We start from the raw sequence: 23,028 nt of genomic DNA, 5'->3' as shown, positions 1-23,028 counted from the left end.
AGTAATGGGGATAGAGTAGAGATAGAGCTAAGTGGTATACAGTGCATTCATTTTTTTCTGTATTCTAATATGTTTCTTTTTGACTTTACTACTAGCTCGTAATTTGGGCCTGACCTCTACACATCTTCCATCTTGAACAATGCAGCGCATGCGCACACAGACTCTGAAATTGCTGAAGCAATGGCATTGAATGATTGCCATCTCCCTTCTTACCCACGATGTTCCTTGGAACCTACTCTACTGACCTCTAAAGAGGAAGCAAGAAGACTCAAATAAATACAATGTATATGATTTGTATGCCAATATTGTTGGGCGTAATAAAATCATGGGAAATGTAAATTGTGGGTGGGGATTCAATCAATATGATTTGAATTGAAAATTACATCATCTTAGTATGGTGTGATGACCTCTCCTCGTCTTTCCAACCAATCACTGAAGGGGAACACATAGATTTGCAACATTTAGGGGTGGTACATTGCCCTCTAAACGGTATAACTAAGGTAGGCTCAGATAGAGAACTGTCTGACTTGTCCGAATAGCTGACCTGTCACTGACCCTATGCACTCAATAGGCGATCAAGAGCAGAGGTGCTGGCAGAGCACTCTGTCAGAAGAATCGATTACCCAATCGGGGTACTAATTGACTTTCCAAGAGAGAGGGGTGTGACACTGGTGTTGCACTTAGCTGAGGTCACCTGTCCTAATCGGCACAAATCTTTTCCCATGGGCACCTGATTAGTCGGGAGCCTGGTCCATATTTTGGCCCAGCCCATGGCCAGGATTGGTCATTGCACCATTTTAGGTAAATATAATCAATGTGATATGTCCTTGTGCTATTTCCCTTTCTCACCCTTCTCAGGTACCAATGTTAGGGTGTTACTGAGATTTCTTACAAACTTTATGCCCTGCTGGTTATATTTTTGCTTGTAAAATTTATGGTCACAAGATTGTGGGCCTTTTCATTTGACTCAGAAAATCTATCATAGTTAAAGGTTTCAAACTTTCCTCGAGTCTGTGGTTATTATAAGAAAAGGTAAATGTGTTTTAATACTATCTGTTCATGCTAACTCTCTGATCCACAGGACTTATTGTATGGTGACAAGGATTGGTAAGTTATGGTCTACAGGTATAAGTCCTAAATCAGACGTCTGGGAAAACTGATAGACTGATTAAATTAGTAAATTGGTTATGCAGGACTACTAGTTTAATGTGTGAATGTTGTATGGGAGTAACATGATTATGGTAAAACTGAGCTAGTTGGTTTCTGGGCGCTCTATCACCTGCGAAATCCACTACGTCTTCAAAAAGAGTTTAAGGTAAGAGACAACGTAGTACTCTGACAGAAGGCAAAGCCCAAGACAAATATTTCGCCGGGACGCAATGGATCAAGCTTCGCAAATTTCCTTACAAGACATAGCTTCCATGTTAAATGACATCAAAGTAGAAAATGCGGCATTACGTAGAGATATATCAGCTCTACAAGGCGCAGTGCAGCAAAAAACATTTCTTAAGCCTGCAACCTTCCAAACAACGTTTCCCAATACTGCTTCCTTTTCTTCTCCAAGAGCTCAAAGCCAGATTCAGGTGGTCACTCCAGTGCCGGTTCCTCAACCTGAGAGATTTTATGGTGACTGTAATAAGTTCAAAATTTTCATGAATCAATGTCATTTACATTTTTTGGCTAAAGTTACAGCATTTCCTGATCATTCATCCAAAGTAGCTTTTATTTTATCATACTTAAGTGGGGACGCAGCCCTTTGGTCTGTGCCTCTGGTTGAGAGAGACAACCCAATTGTGTACTATTTCAGAGATTATGAACGTGCGATGAAAAAGATTTTTGCAAAGCTCTTTTTTGTGCAGTCAGCGGATAATGAATTACTAAATCTAAAACGGATTATCTGATTTACTCCATTATATTTCAGTTTTTAATCATTTAGTCTTAGAAGCAAATTGGCCTTTTGACAAGAGAGTTTCCCTCTTTTATAGAGGTTTAAAAGAAGAATTAAAGGATATGGTAATGCAAATTCTAGAGCCTCCAGAAGACATTAATGAATTTATAGATTTGGTCGTAAAATTAAATCACAGATTGTCTGAGAGAAGAGGAGAAAGAGGAAAATCTGATCATGCACTAATATTTTTCAAAGAAAAACCTTCTCATTTACTAGAAGTCACTACCAAGTTAGACTTTGTAGAACCCATGCAGATAGGTTCGATCCGAGGACCTCTTTCAAAAGAAGAAAAGGAAAAGAGGCGGAAGTTAAATCAATGCCTCTATTGTAGTAAGACAGGTCATTTCGTTAAGGAGTGTCCTACTCGTCCAAACAAAACTAAACTAAAATCTTCTGATGTAGCAGTTACACAAGTTCAGTCAGAAAACTAGAACACTCGATAAAAGACGAGGTCAGTTTGTCGAGTGCCTATTCTAGTTTGGTTTCTACTGTACCACCCGAAGGGTGTAATTATCTATGTATAAAAGTGACATTAAAAATTTGACTGACCCAATGTGCTCTTGGGAAATCGATGCACTGATTGATTCCAGAGCCACCGGTAATTTTATATACACCCAGTTTTTGAATAAATTAGGTTTTAAATCCAACATCAAAAATCACCCAGAAATTTTATGGGCAGGAGACGGAGAAAAACTCACGCCTGGACCTATATTAAGGCAAACAGAACTTTTAGAAATGGACTGCTCCCCCATTCACAGAGAACAAATAACTTTTGACATCATAGATGCACCTCAGTTCAGATTGATTTTAGGGATCCCATGGTTAATTCTACACAACCCTAATATAGATTGGGTATCCTAGACAATAACTTTTAAATCTCCTCCTTAACCATTGTTTTTAAAAAACCCATACCGAAGACATAGTACAAGGATTCGAATTCAGAAATGAAACGCTGAGTATTTTATTACTTGAAGGAGTTCCTTCAGATTATTCTGACTTGACTGACGTATTTGACAAAAAAAGGCTAATGCTCTTCCCCCTCATGGAGACTTTGATTGTAGGATAGATCTCATACCTGGTGCTACTTTACCTTGCAGCAGAATATATGCACTTACTGAAAAAGAAAATGACCATCTGCAAGAGTATTTAGATGAATACCTAGCAAGCGCATTTAACCGGCTTTCTAAGTCTCTAGTTTCTTCTTCTCCTTTTTTCATACCTAAGAAGGGGGGGTGAGTTACGCTCGTGAAAATAGCAGCCCACTCATGAGAGGGAGATAAGTCTGTTTGGCGCGGCTATGGCAGGGAAACACAGCACAGACAGCAGACAAAGAAAAGGCTGTCATGTTTCCTGGATGAGGCAGAAGGCAGAGAGAACGCTGTGCCACAACCAAGAAAGCAACTTAGGCCCAGGGCAGAATCTTGCCCAGAACTCGACAGTGACCTACAGGCAATGCTGGACAAGGCAAGGGCCTTAGTGGAACTGAAGGGGAAAGACGGAATGGAACGGCACATCTCAGGCAACACGGAGGATTGGCCAACTAAGAGAGGCCAGAAACCCACAAAGATCCAAGTAGGTCCGGCCGCACCCCCCAGGGCCCGGTGGGAGGGGGCATGCAGCCAGAACAGCAGCCCCCACCAGGCTGGGCAAGGGGGGTACAAGCAAAAATGCAGCAGCCCCCCACAGCGTGGAGGCACGCTGCTGCAAGCCCCAACCTCGGAAGACATTTTTTCCTTTCTAGAAGTGTGCCAGGCGGGGTTGGATTTAACAGTACAGGATAAAAAGGATGAGGACAGGATAGATAGGTGCAAACACAGAATTGGGAAATTGATATAGAATTGGCTGTTGGACTTTAGAACCCTGGCATATGTCTTGCTAGACATATTCCCCCAAAGTGAACAGCCTTGTTCCTGCAAGAGCAAAAAGTGGACGAGGCACAACAGAAGTACCAAGAGAAAGCTTGGTTACAGTACGATGAGGGCTTCAGGGAAAAGATGCAGACTTGGCCAGTGATAGAGTGGGACCGCCAGGATATAGAAGGCAGCACAACTCACATGGTGGCAGCCAGGGAGAGGTTAGGTGTGCTGGAGCACAATGTTCGTCCCTCAGGGTTCAAAGGGAAATACGAGGGTCAGGGACAAGGGTCCTTGGGCAGGGGCCAGCTTGGAGGGAAGGCTGGAAGGGGCTGCACGGCAACGTGCTTGAAGTATGATAAGGAGGAATATAAATGGGGCACACCTGCAGATTTAAACTTTGGCTGCTCGCCTAGGGAGTGCTGCGGCAGGGCGGGAGAGGGGCTGGGTGGGGGGTAGTGGAGTCCGACATACCACAGACCGGAGTAAGGTATGTAATTAAATAAATAAAACAATTTACCTTGCGCAGCCTTTATCGTCGAGTTGGCGATGCAGTGAGCGCAAGGTAAAATTGTTTTATTTATTGAATTACTTACCTTACTCCTGTCCGTCGTACTTTGGACTTCACCATGCCCCGACCCTGCCCCTCCCCCATCCGCCCTACTGCTCAGAGCAAACCCTCGGCGAGCCACCACTGCATTTAAACACAGCTGCGGGAACAGCGTGGACAACCACCCTGCTGCTCACTGCAAACAGTCATAGGGGGCAGGGTACAGCAGAGAAAAGGTCAACAACAAAAATTAGCGGAGGATGTCTTCAGGCGCAGGAAGCAACAGGGGCAGGAGAAGGGGAAATCAATGCCCCCCCATAAAAATAGGGAGATTAGTGGCATTACTGAATATTTACCCAAATGAGACAAACAGGCAAAGATTAGCAGAGTGTTTCATATACGGGTTCCCCATTCCTTACATGAGTCTGTTGGCCCGCAGCTTGGCTGCAATCTAAAATCCATACGGGAGAACCCAGAGGTGGCCAGGCAGAAGGTGGGTAAGGAGGTACAACTGGGGAGGGTGGCAGGTCCCTTCGCCGCCCCCGCGGAAGAATCTCATGGTGTCTCCCTTGGGGGTGGTGCCAAAGAAAGAGGCAGGGAAATTACGACACATACATCACATATCACACCCGCAAGGGGATTCCATAAATGACTGGCTAGAGCAAGGCAGCTGGTCAGTGGCATACACCTCAGTAGACGATGCAGTGGAGCTGATTAAGTGGGAAGTGTGGGGGGGCCTCTTAGCCAAGACAGATATTGAGTCAGCCTTCCTCTTACTGCCAGTGCACCCAGACATCTTTCGTCTACTGGGCTTTCAGCTAGAAGGGAACTACTATTACGACACATGTCTACCCCTGGAGAGGCCAATGTGTTACATGAATGTAATGTAAAATGAGCATGGGTTGTAAATGACTAACCAGTATGTTGCGAGATGTAAAATCCATGTTCTGAAAATAAACTGCAGCCTTTGATGCACCATAATCAGTTGTCCCTGGAATGATTCATGGTGGGAAGGGATGCTGTATGACAAGGCTGACAAGGAGGGAGCAAGCTCGCCACCTGGGTGGAGTTTAGGCCCAGCCTCATTTTCAATAGGGGTAGGTAATCTCCCACAAGCAGGTGCAGATTGACTGCACCCCCCTAAGCGGAGATGCCTACTGGGGTCTCTGGGTCCTCTGGGGCTGTAAAGATTGTGTGGTACACAATCAGCATAATTCCTGGCAGCTGCCTGCTGACCTTCTGATGGCTGTGTACCATTCCACCTGTGTGTGTAAAATGGTATGGGTGGAAGGGCAAAGACATTCCCTTATTTACATGTGGCATTGTTGCCATTCAGATGATGTAACATCCTTTTGCCTTTCCACTGGTATATATTTTGCAGCAACACAATTCTTATCACAGAAGGGACCACACAAGAGTCCATGACTTCTTATTTAATATTAAACTGCCTCGGGTGCAAAATATGTGCTGCAAATGCCAATTGTGACTACGGGTACTTTGTTTAATCTATCTCCAGGTGAATGGCTGCAATAGGAGGAAGGTCCTTCAGTGGCGACAGATCCCAGAGGTGAATGACTGAAACAATACACTCAGATGGAACGAGGGAGGAGAAGAGAGCCTGTGCAGGTTCTCAAAGCAAAACTCTGTCAATAAAACAAACAAAAAAACGGTAAATGGAAAAGAGAACTTTTGGATAACTACTTTGTAAGTGATGTACTTTTCAAAGAAAAATAAAAGAAAATCTTATGCATCCTCAGAACAAACTAGCAACCTAGCTTTAGCTGTGTTTTGAAGCTTTAAAATCCCACACTAAAGTATCAGAAATCAAATGGTAAACAATATATTATTCTGCCATGAAAGTTTGTCATAAAAAGCTACCTTGAGCCTATAAAACTGCCCCTAGAAATAATTTTTATTCAAATGGTATTTTGATGGCTCGTTATAAGTAAGGGAAACATTTACCACTATCAAGGACTTTTCTTCACAGTCATCCATGCTCTTAGCATTGAATTTGCTTGTTTAGTCGAGGTTTCTAAAATTCGCGAGCATGTTGGCCTTGCTGGTTTTGTTTCCCTGACCCCCCTGATAAAAGCAAATTGTCTGGTTTTCAAAATGTTTGTTTCCACTACTTTAGAACAGATTAATATGCCTATATCTAAAATGAAGTGCAGTTCTCCGGCTGATGTATACCAGCTGCATTAATATTTTGAAAGCGTTGGCACTTTCCATTGTGCCATATGGCCATTGTGTCATATGGCCATAATAACCCATCTTGTTGTTCGGACATTGTTCTTTCTGTGAAGAAAAGTACAGAGGATCCAGCATGTTATTGCCTCATCCCTGTGGTGCCAGCTACCACGGAGGTCTTCTAGACTTCTTTCTCCTCAAAACGTTAGAGATTTCTGGAGTTTTCAGGTGTCTTGATAATTTTTATGTAGGTTTTATCCCCAGACAGAGGTTCCAAATAAATACTTACTGCACCCTCTGACGATCTTAGTTCAGCTACTCCTGGTGATAGTGCCATCACCCTGGTTTACCAAGATCTGTTAGTGGCTTTTGACATTGTTGACCACAATATTTTGCTTGATTGCTGTTAGTCTACAGTTTTGCAGGAAGTTGTACATACTTGATTCAAATATTTTTTGTCTGCGATATATCAAGAACATTTTCAGGCTGCCCTTCTTTTACATAAGAACCAACCTCGTTAATTGTGGAGCACCGCAGATCTCATTTTTGCAAAGCAAATTTGTTTACATTGTTGGTGAGGTGTCTCCACTTACACATTCCACTTTTGCATTTGTGTCCGGGTGACTAAGATCCTCCTGAGGTTTCAAGGGCATCAAGAGACTGTAAATAAGAATTTCCCTCAGCACATTGTGAGGACTCTAGACTTGATGCAATAACAAAGGCTCATGTTGCATAATGTCAAAATAAAGAACATGATTTTTGTTGGTTGTGAAATTAGCTACTTGGAAATGCTCAAAACATACGGCCTAGTTTATATCCTGGAGGTATGACTACTCCATCGCAATGGTGACAGACTGCACAAGTCCCCCCAAAAATTGACCTCCCAATTTAAATGCTGGTGGCCTATAGGTCTAATCATGGCGGAGACTAAGGGCCATCAAAGGCAGACCTGTAATTCCACTCATCTAATGTAGATGGGTAGAATTAGAGATCATTTGTCACTGTCCGTCACCGCCAAGAACAACACCCTGTTGGTAAGGGGCAGTAAAAACTGCTAAATACTCCCCTCGCCATGGGAGACGACTCCCATTGTGAAAAGATCATTGTTATTTTTGGACCTCCCCCCAAAAAAATCCTGTTTCTAGATTTTCCTTTTCATAAGTGTTTGGTGCAGTAATCTGTCATGCTGACTGAGCCCTACATCAAACAGCAAAATGCATTGACATGAACCGCCGTGATGGCGGTTCATGCCACTGCTTTATAAATGACCACTAGCTTGGAAGCCATTTATAAATCTGTTGGGTGGTCCTTCCACCAGGGAGGTGGAGTAATTTACTTTGTTGTTCTGGCTGAACAATGGGCCATCTTTCAATATATAAATCAGGTCTTTAGTCAGGAGTACAGGAGTTAAATTCAACACTAAACATTCAATGCCCACCAAAGGAAAAGTTAATTATGTCCACCTGTTGCTGCCACTTGGAAATATTGCACCACATTTTCTTTTGTCTGACTTGGAAAGGTATCAGTCACTCTGTCATCACATTATAGGTTAATATGTTCACTGCAAACAATTCAGAATGTTACTGCATATTGGCAGGAAGGCATGTAACTTTCTCCATGTGACCCCTGTGCTCAAATCTTTGCATTGGCATCATTAGTTCTTTAGGGGTATTGTACCGGCCTTACCTGCTAATTCTCAAGCACTGCACTTACCTTTTAAGTGAACCTTATCCTCAGTTATCCTCACATGCCTCTGCAGAGGAAAGACATACGTTTCTCATCCCTCTGCAAATGGATACTAGCAGCCTTTTGTCAAATACAAAACATCCTTTCATTTAGAAAAAAACACAGCTGTTTTCTATTAAGCATTTGTGTGCATGTGCCTGGAACTGGAACCACAACATGTCATTGCTTAAGTATGTCCAGCGGCATTTCCAACATATGTACCAGATTAAGAAATCTTCACTTGTCAAATTTACAGACTGTCATTTTCTGAGGAGTGCAGGCCATCTTGGAAGAACAGTGGGCAGATACATTTCTCACCACTGTGTTGTTCTTTGGATGTCCCATGCCCACTATCCCTTCTTCAGCAGATGGTGTCCTCATATCTTCATGCATTGGCCAGTTTTAGTCTTGACACAAGTCTTCAGCAACCCGCCACTTTGGAACCAGTAATTCCACTAAAGTGCAGATGGAGCAGTTCATACGGGCAATAGCAGCAAACCCCTTTGGAATAGAGTGAATTGGCTACACGCTAATGGATATGCCTTTCAGCCGATCCAGACCCTTCTAGCTAGTCATTTCTGGATTTAACTTTGTTTTTATATAGTCAATCCAGATCCAACATGGCACCTGTTTTTCTGTTTTCAGTTTTCTGTTTTAAAAAATATATTTGTATTGGTTTTTGGTAAAAGCGTTAGGACCCTTGCTTAGTCCTTTTTAAAACAGAATTTATTGAGTTTGACATTCTGAGACCATAAGCCTCATATGTGTGATCGCATACTATACGGCAAGCTTACAAAGTCATTTCATTAGGACCCTCAGAAATATTGGATCTTACCTCTCTTCCGAGGCCAGGAAGCAGGCCACTGTGGCTCTGGTCCTGTCAAGGCTCGATTACTGCAATGCATTGTATGCAGGCATTAATAAGAGTCTAGTCCATCGCCTACAGATGATCCAGAATGCCGCAGCTCGGCTGGTCTTAAACCTTCCCAGACGTTCATCTGCTTCCATGTCTAGGAAAGACCTTCACTGGCTTCCCGTCCAGCTCAGGATCATTTTTAAACTTCTCTGCTTTGCCCATGGAGCCATCCATGGTTCAGGATGAGAAGGTATCAGGTCTCTCCTTGTTCCCTATCTTCCAGGTAGAGCCCTTCGATCCTCTGCCAAAAACCTTCTCCTAGTCCCCAGATTTTCCAAGACAAAATGGGGAGGTAGAGCTTTCTCCTTCCTGGCTTCCAAACTTTGGAATTCCCTCCCCCCGCTCTTGCAGGACAATCATCTCTTCCACATTTCCCAAAGGAGTTGAAAACTTTGCTTTTTCGTTAAGCCTATTTATAGTCATGGTCCCGGGGTCCTGAGACTGTTTTCCCTGATATTTGCCTTGTCTGGTGCCTTGATGCCCCTGGGCTAAGTTGCGCCTAATAAATAGTTTTTTATTATTATTATTATTTTATTTATTTATTATTATTTTTAAAGTCCAATCGACGATTGTGGACCCAATATAAAATTGCCTCGCCTCACATTGGTTAGTCTACCCCATCTGCATTTTCAGCGTGCGGAGTACGGCCTTTCTTGGGTCAAGAATCATAACTTAGTTGACATGAGGCATACCCCTGCAGGGCACAATCAGATTGCTACCCACTCATACAAGCCATTGTCGTCTTCCATTCATCGATCAGGCAACAGGGAAATCAACCTCCCCTCAACTCGAACCCCCCCTCCCTTGGTCCCTTACCCCCCTTCTCCCAGCCCCTCCTCCCCCCTCCCCTCAGACATGCTGCTTCCCTAACATCATGCATGTTACTCAGAATGTATTCCGCACACTCCAATTGAGTCCTGTGTCAGTGGCCCATGTCCCACCCGGGAGGATGCGCCTGCTCAAGTGACCTCTCCACCCACCTGCTTGTTCACCCCACTATCTGAGGCGAAGGTCCCATGCCGAACTCAGCGCCCTACTAAAGAAACCAACAGCGGACCCCACCGAACTCAAGAACTACCGCCCTATCTCGCTCCTCCCGTTTCTAGCCAAAGTCATTGAGAAGACAGTCAACAAGCAGCTGGCCGCCTTCCTCGAGACGAACGGATCCCTCGACCCATCACAGTCGGGCTTCAGGGCCAACCGCAGCATCGAGACCGCCCTCATCGCTGCCACCGATGACATCCGTGCCCTGCTCGACAACGGAGAAACAGCGGCCCTCATCCTCCTGGACCTCTTCGCGGCATTCAACACCGTCAGCCACCGCTCCCTAGTGCAGCGACTCAGAAAGGTCGGAATCCAGGAGAAGGCACTGGAGTGGATCGTCTCCTTCCTCGCCGGAAGGACCCAGAGAGTCCGCCTACCACCGTTCAGATCAGAAGCCTCCGAAGTCATCTGCGGCGTCCCTCAGGGCTCGTCGCTCAGCCCCACCCTCTTCAACGTCTACATGAGCCCCCTCGCGGCCATCGCACGCCAACACAACCTCAACATCATCTCCTACGCCGACGACACACAGCTGATCCTCTCCCTGACCAACGACCTCGCCTCCGCCAGAACCAACCTGCACGAAGGGATGAAAGAAGTAGCCGAGTGCATGACGACAAGCCGCCTGCAACTGAACGCAGACAAGACGGAAGTCCTCATCCTGGGCCCCTCACCCTCTGCCTGGGACGACTCCTGGTGGCCCCCGGCCCTGGGCACCGCACACAAACCGACAGACCACGCACGCAACCTGGGCTTCATCCTGGACTCCTCCCTCTCCATGACCAGACAAGTCAACGCAGTCTCCTCGTCTTGCTTCAATATCCTGCGCATGCTACGCAAGATCTTCCGGTGGATCCCCACCGAGACCAGGAAGACGGTACCCAGGCCCTCGTCACCAGCCGCCTGGACTACGGCAACGCCCTCTACGCCGGAACCACCGCCAAGCTCCAGAAAAGACTCCAGCGAATCCAGAACGCCTCAGCCAGACTCATCATCGACATCCCCCGACGCAGCCACATCTCCGGACATCTGAGAGACCTGCACTGGCTCCCCGTCAACAAGAGAATCACCTTCCGCCTCCTCACCCACGCACACAAAGCCCTACACGACCAAGGCCCGAGTCTCCTCAACAGCCGCCTCAACTTCTACACTTCCACACGCCACCTCCGTTCGACCAGCCAAGCCCTCGCCGCCGTCCCCCGCATCAGAAGAGCCACCACGGGAGGAAGATCCTTCTCCCACCTGGCCACCAAGACTTGGAACTCCCTCCCGACCCACCTCCTGACCCAAGACCACCTCGCCTTCAGGAAGCAGCTCAAGACCTGGCTGTTCGAGCAGTAGCGGATCCCCCCTCCCGAAGCGCCTTGAGACCCTCCGGGTGAGTAGCGCGCTATATAAATGCAATGATTGATTGATTGAGTGATGTAGCCAAGAGGGTGTGCAAGGCCGGTAGGATCAGTCCTCATTGTCAGTCGGGTCCTTAAGCAGATCTGTCAGTGCCACCTAGGCTTTCGCTGTTTCCCATAGTTTGGCATTATCAGTTCTTTGTGCTAGTTGGAGCCGGAGGGTCCCCTTGCAGTCCGCCCACTTGATAAAGTCTCTGAGCCAGCGCGCCGCACTGGGAGCTGTGACCGCCTTCCAATTGCTAGTGATTTCGCGCTTGATTAGTACCAACCCAAAATCCAGGAACCTGCTGGTGGTTTTGTTATAGGCAGTGTGGGGAAACCAGTGCAGCAGGCACACAGTGGGAGTATTTTGCAGGTCCCTCTCCGTTACCTCTGTCGATTTGGCCATTATCTCTCCCCAGTACCCCTGGAGCAGTGGACAATTCCAGAACATGTGCATGAACGGTGCGTCTTCCAGTCTGCATCACAGACACGCAGCGTGGGAGCCGAAGAACTCATTAAGTTTGGAAGGGGTGAGGTACATGTAGAATTGGATGAGCTGGAATCTTGCGTTTCGGGAACACTTCCATGCCCGTTCCATCAGCATTTCCCAAGGTTTAGGCTCTATAGGCGTTCCCAGGTCAGCCTCCCACTTAGTGCGCAATCCCTCTAGTGGAGTCCTCAAGCCCTGCATCAATCTTCGATACAAGCATGTGACCGCCTTAACCCTACCCGCGGAGGTGACCACATATTGGCAAGGAAGGAAGACCCGTTGTTCCTCTAATCCTTCCTTCCAATATTTGCACACAGCAGCCGTCACGGCCGCGTGTATAAGAAAGTCCTGAGCAGGCAGTTTGTGTCTGTCCATGAGATCTTGAAATGGTAGAAGTGTACCATCTTCATATAGATCCCCAACAGTGGAGATCCCGAACTCCTCCCATTCATGTAGTTGCTGTCAATCCCCTCCGTGAGGCAGTTCCATGCAGAACCATATCGGAATCTCGGGCGAATATGCCGGACTCCCTTTACGGTGTCGTATGGCCCTATTCCAATAGAGCCTCAGGACCCAGGACTCCCTGGACACCGCCCTCTCCTGCACCAGAAGGCGTAGGAGAATCTGAGTCAGGTGGCGTAACTCTATGTCCCGGCCTCTCTGAGCTATCTCTAGACCTAGTTTCCCTGCCAACTTTTGAGTGAACAATTGGAACTGAGCCACAAGGTAGTAAGCCTCAAAATCAGGCGCTGCAAAGCCCCCTTCCTGTCCTGTACGCATCATGGTAGGCAGTACCACTCTACGCCTCCCTGAACCCCATAGGAAGCTCGAGACCATGGAGTTGAGTGAAGTACTTCCCCGGTATCCAAAGCGGCAAAGTAACAAAATAATAAGTAACCGGGGGAGGGGTATCATTTTTAGTCGTGCCACTCGTCCCTCAACCGACAAAGGTAAAGACCCCCAGAAGTCCAGGTTATTCTTGGTATTTCGCAGGGCTCGGCCTATGTTACCCTCAAATAAATCAGCTGCTTCATGGTAAATTCTAACCCCCAAGTATGGCAAGCAACTGCCTTCCCATCTCACGTCAAGCCCCTCAGGGGGATCATCACGGTCTCCACGCATCGGGAACAGGCAGATCTTGGCCCAGTTAACCCTTCGCCCCGCGACTCGCCCCAGTCTCTCTAGCAATTCCCGGGCTCCACGGAGCGCATCAGTATTATTGGCAAGGAACATCAGCAAATTGTCGGCGTATAGGGCAATATAGAGCATCCGACCCATCATCTCTAGGCTCCTGTAGTATTCCCCTGACCGTGCTCGCGTCCCTAGTGGCTCCATTGCCAAGGTGAACAGGAGAGGAGACAGTGGGCAGCCCTGCCTCGTCCCCCTGCCCACGGCACACGCGGCCGAGATCGCCCTCCCGTCCGGACTCTAGCCGTCAAGCAGGAGTAAAGAATCTGCGTCCATGCCACAAACTCCTCACCAAAGCCGAAGGCCCCCAAATCCCGAAACAGGTATGGCCACTCAAGGCTATCGAAAGCCTTTTCAATGTCTATGGATAGCACACACGCCTCGTCGCCTCCAGCAGCCTATTCATGCAGCAGCTGACATAGCCTCCGAATATTCACTGCCGTGTCCGGGTGGGGATGTACCCAGATTGGTCTCCGTGCACCAGAGTCGTCATGTGCCACATCAGGCGATTGGCCAATATACCACTCAGGACCTTATAATCAATATTTAACATCGCAAGGGGGCGAAACGCTGTTCGGTCCCACTCCGGTTTCCCCGGCTTAAGGAGCAGCACAATCACTGCCTCCCTTGTCGAGGTGGGCAGATAGCCCACCTGTTTCGATCGGTTATAGAGAGACACCAGCCACTGGGACCAGCACGTGGATATTTGTGACGTAAAACTCCAACGGCAGCCCGTCAATGCCTGGGGTTTTGTTCTTAGCCATGCGCTCGAGGGCTCCCCGGACCTCACTCACTTTCACCGGTCGGCCCAAGCTTTCTGCCTCTTCTGCTTCAATCTGAGGTAATTCTATATCTAGGAAATCCCCTTCTTCCAGTTCCCTGGGGTCCAGCGCGCTACAATAAAGGGTGGAATAGTAATCTAGGAACTGTGTGTTAATGGCCTGCTGCCCAAAGTGGGACGTCCCCCTCTCGTCTCGTATTTTGAGGATCGGCGTGCCCCTGCGAGCAGGATTCGCCAGCCAGGCAAGGAGCGTCCCTGACTTATCGCGCTCCGCGTGTGCCCACACCATATAGGCCCTGTAATCAAAGCACCTCAGTCTCTCCACTTGTGTAGCCTGCTCTTCCTTCGCCCTCAGGAGCCCCTCTTGTATGTCCTCCCGTCCCGGTCTCCCCCGTTCCTTCTCCCGAAGCCGTTGCTCTGCCCGCTGTACCTCACTCAGTAGAGTTCTGCGAATTCCCACTGCCTCTCCAATGCACCACCTGCGTATCACCGCTTTGAAAGCATCCCATTCATTGTGCAGACTGGAAGAGGTGCCCATGTTGTGTTGGAAATAGTCCACTATGGCAGTACCTAAGGTGGTTCGGAAGACCTGATCTTCCAAGGCCTCTGGCCGGAGACACCAATTAGGAATCGCCGTCCTAACCCGAACCCAGGTCAGGGCCACTAATAGGGGGTTGTGATCTGAGGTCGTCCTAGCCAGATATTCACTCATCCTAATCAGTATATGAACGTCAGGGGAGCACAAAACCGCATCCAGCCTGACAGGCAGTTCATGGACTGCGGAAAAGTAAGAGTAGTCACGCTCTCTGGTATGATGGGTCCTCCAGGTATCTGTAAGCCCCCAACTCTGCTGCCAGTCCCCCCAGACTTCTGCTATTCTACGGGTAGGGGCATCAGGGAGTGGTGGATGGGAGCGGTCCAGGTCTACGTCCGTCACACAATTAAAATCCCCCCCTAGTAGCACAGGGCCCGTTAGTACCCCCGCCAGTTTCTGCGAGAGCTGCATGAAAAAGGTGGGCTGATCGACATTGGGGGCGTATATGCTTCCCAGGGTAATGTCCCGCCCATCTAGTCGCCCCGTGACCACAGTAAACCTGCCCTCAGGGTCAATCACCTGCCTCATACACTGAAATGTCACACCTGCTCTCACCCAGACCAATGTTCCCCCGGCATAAGCTGAGTAAGTGGTGTGAAAGACCTGCCCTCACCAGCGGCGTTGTAGCACCATCCCCTCCGCTTTCGTCAAGTGAGTTTCCTGAAGTAATGTGATCTGCACTCCCCTCCGTACTAGGTAGGCGTGTATTTTGTGTCATCGGCATTTCCACGTCTGAGAGACCCTGGGAGCTGCCAGAACCCAGACTCCCTGTACCACTCTTCGCCGTGTCGGTAACAATACTCATCGGGCTGACCGCTCCTTAACTGATGGCCGCCACTGCACGCACCGCATTGTCCCGCTCATGTCTCTGAGCCACCAGGGAAGTGGGGCTCCCCCTCAGTGGAGTAGTCGCCTGTCGCTCCCGAGGCAAGGTCACCCGTGGGGTGCTCGCTGCTGCACCACCGCGACTCTCCAGCCAGTCCCACGCCGCCTGCGGGGTAAGAAAAAAGTGGGTCTCCGCTGTCACCTGCAGACGTGCCTGGAAGAGCATGGCGTAGGGGAGATTGAGCTGACACAGCTTCTTCTTGATGACTAGAAATGAGGATCACTGACGTTGAACCTCTCTGGTGTAATCCGGAAATATCAACACCCTACTGTTTCCTATTTGCAAGTTCTGTTGTTCCCGAGCCCTCTGCAAGATTAAGTCCCGGTCGTGGTTATGTAGCAGTCTCGCCACCATTGGTCGGGGTGGAGCACCAGGTTTAGGTGGACGAGCTGGGACCCTATGTGCTCGCTCCAACACATAAAATGGGGAAAGGCCCTCCGGCGCCACCTCTGTCCGCAACCAGTCCTCCAGTAATCATACCGCATCAGGACCCTCCTCGCGCTCCGGAACTCCCACTATAAGGAGATTGTTGCGCCACGAGCACCCTTCACTGTCCTCCGCTCGTACTTCGAGGGCCTTGACTCTGTGCGTCACCTTGCTTAAAGATCGTCGCAAGGCTGTCACTTCATCGGGGATGCTCTTCATGTTGGACTCATGGGTCGCCACCTTCTCCTTGAGCTTCCGATGATCGTCTTTCAGTAGGGTGAGGTCCGTTCCAATGGCGTCCACCCTTTTCTCAAGCGCTTCTCGCGAGGCCATAATGGCCTGCATTATCTCGCCCAGGGTAGGATCCCCAGGCCAACCCGGTCCCCATCCCTCAGTATCTCCATCTTCGTCCTACATGTGTCGTTCTGGCACATCTAGGCGCAGCACCTCAAAGCCCTTCTTTCTGGACACATGACCCATTGTAGTGGGCAGATGCAACCAATATTAGCAGCTCCGGAGGAGCCCGCAGCCGTACCCCGCAGCAGCAAGGCACCACCACTTCTAAGCGCCCGCTTTGGAAATCACAGCCCTAAGCGCCCCTTTGGGCCTGTGCAGGACCAGTGCTGTGTGGTGACACTCCCCAAAAGAGAATCCCAACGCCGAGCTGCCCAGCCTGAAGTAGGCAGTGTGAAGGCGGTGCAGTCCGTGTCCCGACTATCTAGAGGGGGCCCTTCCACTCACCACCCGTTTGGGTCTGATGCAAGTCCGCCACCAGCGCTGTGGCCCAATGATACACCACCAATGTCACGACAGGCCAGTGTCTTCCCAGGTCGCAGGCGTCACATAGGTGGACTGTCCAGGACTGCCTGCCAATACCTCTTCCAGCTAGGTAGGTCGTCCTCACCTCCAGCGCCTCCGATCATCCGCCAGGTAGCCCATGGAAACGCACTCTCGTCTTCTGTGGCCCTCACCGCCGCCTATCTCAGCCAAGGGCCCTGGGCACACCCCAGTCCGTCACTTCAGGGGAACCCACTGTGAAGGCCCAATTCCAGGCCGCAAAGGCAGCAGAAGCAGTGTAGATAAGGCCGCTATTCGGGGCACGTTCATCGACTCCCCCACGCAGTGCTGGGCTGCTCCGTGATTTACCTCAGGGCACTCCGTGTCGGGGTAAACTGAGTGGCGCTCCCCGGTTTTGTTCTAGGGCTTCCACGATCTCCAACTAGCGATTTGCAGGGCTGTCAGCAAGTGGGGAGATCGCGCAGGTTCTCAAATGGCGCCAATGCTGTCCCGGGCACTGCCATCTTGAGGCCAGGCAATCGGGTCAAAGCAGTCGGGGTATGTCAGACCCCGCCCGCCGGTATGGAATGCCTCCTCACCGGTGGTGTTGACAGGAGCAGCAGTCTCTTGCGATATCAGGGCCACAGCTCCCCCGGGGCGGTCACCGGTCTCAATCGCCGCCAGGCGCCAGTCTCACAGGGTATACAACCTTTACAACAAATCTTTTACCACGCACTACCATTACAACGCAGTCATTACAACGCAAACTATTACAACGCATTGTGCTGGGGGGCGCTCTAGGATAGGGAATACGTTTAATTTACTATCCAACACCTTCCCTAGTGTCCACGTGGACTGGAGTTGGAATAGTAAATTAAACTATTCACTATCCAGCACCCCAAAGCGCTATGCGTTGTAATGGTATGCGTTGTAAAAACCGCGTTGTAAAGGTATGCGTGGTAAAAGTATGCGTTGTAACGTCATACATCCGTCTCACAGGGCGAGGACGCAATCTTGTTGCCCGAGGCTGTGGTGTGCAGGGAGGGGGGGAATAAAACCCTGTTCAGCCTCTTATTGCCCCCGCCGTCGTCAGTAAGAGCACTCAGGAGGGGCACCGGACATTCAGTCACAGAATGTGGTGCTGGGTTCCGAATCTGATGGTCAGGATCATTGTTTACGGAGGGCTGCCGCGGAGGAGACCGGGGGTCGCTACTGCCTACATAAGCCACGCCCGACCCTTGTTTAGTCCTTGTATAATTTTAGGATTCATAAGCATTCTATGCATATTATTCAGCATAGTACTTTACAGTTCAATGTTTCCAACTCGTATTTCGGTGCTAGCACATACAACCATTATTATCAACATCAAACTTTTCCATTTCCTTAACTTAATGTTTCCCCCCTCCCCCACCCTCTAACCCCACTTAGCTCCGTAGACCTCTCACCGTAGTATTACTAGGTTTTAGTTATAATTTTATTTTGTCACTTGTTTCCCATTTTAGTGTTGTGTTCCGATTTCCTCTCACACCAATATGTTTGTGTTATTTTGTGGGTATATTTGGTAGGTGTTGCTATTGTTGCTTGCATGCCCGTAATGTCTCTATCATTGCTGTCCATGCTGTTAAGTCATCTTCTAACTTTTTGTCGTGCCTGACCTTTTTCATACGTATTGCTTCTGCTGTCACCCATTCACATAAGTCCCCTAGCCACATTTTTCTGTGAGGTCGATTGGGGCTCCTCCAGATATCGCAATTCGTCTTTTTGCAAATATAAGGCCTAGCATTACTAATCTCCTGCTTAACTTCTTGTTTTTGGGGGTAGGTAATAGTCCCAACACCACTATCTTCATTTCTTTGGGAATTTTCCTTCCTGTGTCCTTTTCCAGTTTACCTAGGATTTCAGTCCAGTAGGAGGCTATGACCGGGAACTGCCATAACACATGTAGAAAATCTGCCTCCCCCTCTTTACATCTGGGACATTCGGCTGTTCGGGACGGAAATATTTTACTTAGTGTTTTTGGGGAGAGGTATGTTTGATGTATATAATTATATTGAACCAATTTGAACCGCGGGTAAGAGCTCACTCCCTTAACTCCCTCATGTACCTTAATCCACGCCCGATCCGATAGGGGCTCACCTAGAGCTTTTTCCCAGCATGCCAGGACCAGTTGGGCCGGGGCTTCCAAGTTCTCCCTAAGTGCCTGATACATATGGGAGATTAGGCGCCTACCCTGTGCCATACACAGCATAACTTGGGGCACTCTTGTTGTTGGTGGCTCCTCTGGAAATGATGCCCACAGCTCGCTGGTCACATGTGATATCGTTCAATATTGCAAAAAATGCCCTCGTCCTAATTCATGCATTTTTTCCGCACTCTCGTATCCTGTTTAACCTTATGTAAGGAGGTGAAGAATTGTTTTCACTGCATCACAACATTGTTGAAGTTTGATTTTTCGAATGGTTCCTCAATCTCTCCATGTCTTGATGTTTGTTCCTAATTTTTGTCCTTGTTGCACTGTATTGGAGGAATGCACAGCACTATTTTCATCAGGCTTATTTATGAGTTTTCTCTGAGCTTCTTGATCCACCATTCCTGGCTTATCAGTTTTATCTCAGAGATTGCTATTCTGGCCGACATCTTTGCTGGAGGTTGTATGACTTTGAGGCCTTTCTTCCAGTCTTGGGATTCCTTCCAGAAGACACCAGCTCTTTTATGCTGCAGCTCATTGTATGTTTAATTAGTGTGGAGCAAAGATGCTTCTGGAGGGTGTTGTCCTACCTCACACATGTTTGGTAAATACAAAATGAAGCACCATCTCATCCACAGTCACAGTCACTGGTTCCGAAATCAACAAAAGTATTCAGCCGAGAATACCATGGGTTTGGCCGCTGCTCTATAGAACCAAGAGTTGATTGAGGTCCACGCAAAGAATGTGGTCTTAAAACAAGTTTTCAATATTCCAATGGGAGACTTTCTGGGGAAGAGTTCTAGTTCACACCATTTTTCTGGAGACCCCACTAAGTTGTAAGACTTTTTAGGTGAATCTACATTGCATTTTGCAGTTAGTGCTGTCGAATTTGCATCAGATAGATCTAGGGCAGGCATCTTATTAGCTTCTTGCCTGGAGTGTTCTTTTCTTGGGGGACAACCATTGTGTCTACAGATGAACCCTGCTAAAACATTACTCAACGTTCAGCTTTCTGTGGAAAAAGTACTGTGTGACATCTCTCAGGGAAATTTGGATGCTTTCTCCTACATGACTCAGTTCTATAAGTTACCCACTGACCACCTGGGAAGAAAGAACCCCCTTGGTCCTAAAAGATGAGACTAAGGACTAATTTATGAGATCTCCACATCCTCCCAGTCTCTCCCAGGTAATTCAAATAGCATTGACTATCGAACACCGATTGTTGCAGAGGAATAACAAATGCAGAAAGAGGAAGAAAATGAGTTGGATATGGTCCCCCACTTATTAATCCAGAGATGTCAAATTAGCTTTGGGGTCTGCTAGTCCTTTTGACCTGAAGAACCTATGGAAATAGGCACACCTCACTGTTCTCTTTCCAAAGCTGAAAAAGATCGGAGAAGAACGGAAAGATTATGTTTGTACTGTGCTGACTCAGGGCACTAAGGTCCTATTCACAAAGGTAAGCTTACACGTTCAAGTTGACTCTCACTTAAGTAAGAGAACAAAGCAGTAACTTTACCACTTTGTATTATTCACCATTTACAAGTGTACTGTTAATCAAAAGTGTGGACGTACATGTCTCCACCACCCGAAACAGAGCGTGGTCCCAAATGTATGGCTGTAAAGTTACTACAGCCAAAAAGGAGCAGGAATAAGTCCAGTACCACACTTAGCCAACCACTGATACTGCAACACCTCCCATAGAAAATAATAGCAATTGGGACTTGAAGTAAAACTCCATGGGAAATAATTTTAAATTGAATTACAGTATTTAAAACAGTTAAAACCATACATTATTTTGATTTAATATTAAAAATATATATATATTTTAAAATGCATGTAATATTTTTTATTAAATACATTTAAATTACTCCTAATTATTTCTAAACATCACTTTTAACAATTATTAATGCATAATAAACACATGTAATTTAATGTTTTTTTGTTAATAAAGGTTTAAAAATAATGTTCATATAAATGAATGTATCCAAATTACCCGTATCTTTAATTGAAAATTAAGTTAATAGTGTAATTTTTTGCTGCGCCCATTTATTTGGGAACATATAATTTCCTTTACATCAATCTGTGCTTTACCTTTCCTACGCGTCTCTCTGTGGTCAGCTCTTCAGGACTAAGGCCAGGAATGAAAAGAAGCCTATCTTTAGCTATCTCCACTTTACCATCTTTATTCCTGATTTTAGTAATCTATATCTCTGTTCTATAGAAGAGAACATAAGTATACTTTTAGTCTCACCCTTAACACTGTCACCTCAAAGTATCTGGGGTATTCTATGTACCACTTTCTAAAAAAAGAGAGTTTCCCAGAGACCAGAAAGGACCGGGTATCAACAATATAAAAAGAAAAATTCCTTTCTGTGTTGGTTACTTTGTATCAGTGACCAAAAGGCCTACACACGAATTACCTTAATTTCGTGTTCAATAGTGACACAGATAATTATTACTCGAAACGTGGAGTGGGAGGGGGACTCCCTCCTACAACTGAGTGCGCTGTTTTGCAACGAAACTCATAGGTTTCTTCTCTGTATTCTACATAATTTCATGCATGAAATGTTCCATATATCACAAATCAGTAGTCCATAATTATTCTCCGTGGTATAGTAATTTTATTTCTCAATTTCTGGCAGATAATTATACCAAGTTTAATAATACATCTTGTAAACCCAATGCATTTCGGGTCTTTTCATCAGACCCTTCATCAGGGGGCTATGGAGTGAAAAGAAACAGGACCTGTTAATTCACCTTGCCAATAAACACAAAATCATACTTTCATTTCATGATTAAATTCAGATTGTTTGAATGATACCACCTTAACTTCAAAACTGTATATATCTCCTAGGTTATACTCGACAAGTGCAGCGTGAAAATCATGACAATCATTACTTCATAGAAACGCTAAGGTAATCATAATGCACAATCTTAGGAACTATGTTAAATAACCTAGTTAAATCGATATGCGCTCTCTGTTCTGTATTACTTACATAAGACCGTCCGGTCTGTTACCCAATTCGGCATCTCTGTGGTTCACGATATTTCGCGCCAACGTGTAGCGTCTACTATGGAGTAAAGTTCCGCACACGTGATCGGAAAGCCTTCCAATCACGGCAGAGTGATACTCGTCATGTGACTAGGTCCGTAATGGCTTCCAGGAAGTATAGAGATTAATCGCGCTAAGGCTAATCTTAACTAAATATATACATGATATAACCTGGAAATATAAGTGGTATCTCTAAATTAAATAAAAACAATGATCTCACAAAAACAATATTCATGCAAACTGATAAATTAAACTGAAAAAAATGAAAAAACGGTACATTCATTCAAGTGGACTGGGAAAACCCAATGAACACTTCAAGGATCACGGATATAGTTCAAACCCATAGCTGTAGTTCTTATAAAAAACATGAATGTTCGATTCTATCATTAAGCCCAATTGGGTGGCTTGAATTAAGTTTTTTAATTCAGTGGTATTCGCATCTAAGTCTTTGCTTAGACGGATCCATGTCGCTGCGTGGGAGGATTCTCTCCAAGACCGTGTATCTTAACTGGGAAATTTGATGTCGTGCTTCAAGCCAGTGGCTTGCAACTGTGGATTTAGAGTTCATGAGTCTAATATTGCTCTTATGTTCGGTTATGCGTGTTTTCACTTTCCTTTCAGTCTGACCTACATAGGTTTTCCCACATGGACATTTAATGGCATACACACAGTTCATAGTATCACATGTACTATTGTGTTTCAATTCAATTTGATGCCCTTTGGTAGGATGAGTGAATTGATTTCCAATGATTACATTGCCGCAATGGGTGCAATTTTGACATTTTTGCATGCCTCGATAGGTCATGGTTAGTTTCTTAGGTGTATTCAACATTTCTTTAATATTCTTGGATCTTTGAAATGCAAAAGTTATGTTTTCTTGATACAGATCTTTTAAATCAGGTTCTTGTTGAATAAGTCTCCAATGTTTATTCACAATTCTTTTGATTTAGCTGCATCAGTAGAAAAGAGATCAGTACTCACAGATGTACAACAGATAACCTACAGCAAACCTAAAAGAAGTAACCTCACAACTA

Source organism: Lissotriton vulgaris, chromosome 8 (assembly GCF_964263255.1).
Source record: "Lissotriton vulgaris chromosome 8, aLisVul1.2, whole genome shotgun sequence".
NCBI classification, from domain to species: domain Eukaryota; kingdom Metazoa; phylum Chordata; class Amphibia; order Caudata; family Salamandridae; genus Lissotriton; species Lissotriton vulgaris.
The sequence above is the reverse complement of the archived record's forward strand: the minus strand, read 5'-3'. Positions refer to the sequence as shown.